The 2,920-nt window shown below is 55.4% G+C and overlaps 1 protein-coding gene across 1 annotated transcript in view; it reads left to right on the forward strand.

Moving 5' to 3' along the window:
- LOC113213211 (zinc finger protein 618-like) overlaps positions 1-2,920 on the forward strand; it is a 20,720-nt gene that overhangs the window by 16,873 nt on the left and 927 nt on the right. The gene's annotated exons all lie outside the window — the stretch shown is intronic.

Here is a 2,920-nt window from a genome sequence, read left to right on the forward strand (position 1 = left end):
GTAGTTATTGCATGGTTGCATCCAAATCTTTTTTCTTTTCAGATTCGAAACTTTTAAAATGTGTGCAGCATTAATTTCCTACTCCTTACAGCTTTTAATATTGTTGGTTTTTTGAAATGACAATAAAATTTCAGTATTTTAACGAGTGCCTACTTTATTTAACTCATTAAAAGTAAGAAAAGCTCTCCTCCTATCATCGCCAAACCATAAACGAACAAAATAAAATAAAAAAACCCATAGAAAGTTCAAAACTAATGCTGCTAGTAGCAAAAACAGACGAACACCTAGAAGACGAAAGGCGACCACTTCGGGTAGAGCGGCGCGTGAGGGGAGGTAAAGTGGAGGGGGTATCCGGCACGCAACGCAACACCCGAGCTCCGACTCTCTTTCGCTAGAACGACTGTAGAGGCAGGCGGTGACGAGCGAGGGAGCCGAGTGAGCTCTCTAATCGCGCTGCAGGCATCTCGCCGTTTCCGCTACCGCCGCACCGGGATCCCGAAAAGGTATCCCGTAAAAGTGCGTACACGTCCGTCCCTGAGTCCTAACCTACCCCCCATGTCGGCCACTTTTATGCCCCCTGCCCCTGGCAGGTAGTGGGAGAGCTAGCCGCCTTGATAGAGCTGCTCTAGACCGAGGACGCCGTCAGGGAAGCTGTACGCGCCCGCCCCTACACACGCCTTGATCATGAACAACACACATTATTTAAGTTTGTCTCGCAATAGTTTAAACTTTCACCGCGCCAATCGTTTTTCGGGGTTGTGGTGTAGAGCGCGCTGCATGCAGCGCCCCGCGCCCTAAGCGTCTCCGTGGCTTCAGTTGGTCGTAAGCGAGTCAGGTTGAAGGAAGTGTATATGCGACGCTTGTTCTTTGAGATCTTTGTGCTGACAATTGCGAGATTGAGATGTCTGATTCCGACGAAGACATAATGCAGCTGTGTGTGGGGGATTCCACATATGAGTTTTTGGTGAGTAATATTTCTATTTTTCCGTCTTAAACAATGATAAGAGTCTGTGTGTTCGTTTCTTACCTCAACCTCACGGGCCATGACGACTCATTAATGTTATTATTTGAGATCTTTGAAGTCTTTTAGTGTGTGTGACACACGGGTGTCTTTTCCGTTGATGTGCTCTCGTTAAGGTCCTGTTGTTAATTTGCTTAATTTGTACAGAACAGTTTGTCATTCCCCTCGTTTCGCACGCAGCCTCCATTGCCGCGCGGCACGCTGAGCGCACCGAGCCGGCAGTTGTTTCGGATGCAGACTCTCTCCCATCCTGGCGTGCGCGCCCGGGTCGCCGCTCGGCTCGCCGCCCGACTCACAGCTGGGGGAACCGTCCATAAACGCTTCTTAATTTTACAGGAGTCAACGAAGGAGGAGGGGGTCAGCATGGAGGTCAGCATGGAGAAGGAGGAGGGGGAGCCGACCATGCCGCACGAGACGACACTGCGCAACAGCTGCAGGAGCCTGAGCTCCTCCACCAGCAGCTCAACCTCCACCAGCACACAGCCCTGCATGGAGGCGGGGGAGCCGACCACGCCGCCCGAGAAGCCGCCGCGCAGCAGTAGCAGCTGCAGCTGCAGCAGCTCAAGCTCCTCCACCAGCACACAGCCCTGCCTGGAGGAGGCCGAGCTGACCCAACCAGACACCAGCAGCTCGACGTCGCACCCCGGGTCACCGTCCAGCACCTGGCCGTCACCAGAGTTCTCAAACGGGCGGGCGGCCTCTACCCGCTGCCTGAGGTGTGCGAGAGAGAGCGATAGCACACGGGCGGTGCTGCGGTGCTGTGGCTTGGCGTGGCGGCAGCAGTCACCGGCCGGACATCCGAACAGTGCCGAAGTCACCTGTGCGGGGGTCCGGCCGGGTCGGCGCTGGCCGAAGCGTATGCTGAGCTACGCTCGCCACGCCAAAAAGTGCCGAACGGAGCGGGTGGAGCGACCGCCCGTCTCCGGGCTCGGTCCGGGTGGCCACCCGGCCCGTTGACGAAGAGACGGGCCGGGCGGAGCGCCCAGGCGACGAGCGCTCGGTGGCTGCCGGGCGGAGACCGCCCACCCGTTTGATAACTCTGGCCGTCACTGGTCGCTGGTGACGCCATGGAGGCGTGCGGCGCGAGCCCCAACATGCTGTGTTATTGTGGCCGGGGGGTGTCGTTATCAGGGGGTGGATGGTGGATCTGACAACGCAATGGACGTTACATCGAGGTCGTCGTCCTGCAATAGTTCAGTGATGCTGGACCTCGCCCTGGAGCTCTTCACCACCATGGAGGAGGAAGATGTAAGTGAGCATATGGGTCATAGCTGTGTATCTTTCGGCGGGAGGGGGAGAACACCTCCTCGAGGTGGCGCAGGGCCGGCATGGTGGGCAGCGCCAGGGTCGAGGCCCTAGAGCTGGTGGTGTACGGGCGGTGTAGATGTGGGCGGGGCGGGCGCTACAGCTCCTCGAGGTGCGTGTGTCTCATAACTTCCTGTTTGTTCCAGGACTGCCCTCTCGCCGCCGCCCTGAGGGCCGATGATGTCGTCGCAATTGCTCCGTTGGCAGGCAATGTAAGTCATCTTTCACATCCTTTTTCTTTGCCTTCCTTCTTTATGAAAGATTATTACTTTTTATTTCTTCAACAGTTGGAGCTCCCGTTTCTGTCTTTTGAGGCTGGGTTACCCCTCGATCTAAGTACCCCGATGGAGCAAGCAGCAGTCCAGGGATGTGCGCCACTACCGCCTCGCATGGGTGTCTTGGACCCGCCTGCAGGCCACAAAGCAACTGCTCCCCTGCACCATGGAAGGCCAAACGCCCCTGGTAAGGTGAATGACATCTACTTTCCCGTTAGAATGACTATGAGATATGGTTTGTTTTATAGTTGCTCTTTCTTTCCAGGCGATGAATCTTCAGATAATGAATCTTCAGATAATGATATCTAGTGTTATCTTA

This window comes from Frankliniella occidentalis, unplaced genomic scaffold (genome assembly GCF_000697945.3).
Source record: "Frankliniella occidentalis isolate FOCC.00 unplaced genomic scaffold, Focc_3.1 Scaffold183, whole genome shotgun sequence".
Taxonomy (NCBI): Eukaryota; Metazoa; Arthropoda; class Insecta; order Thysanoptera; family Thripidae; genus Frankliniella; species Frankliniella occidentalis.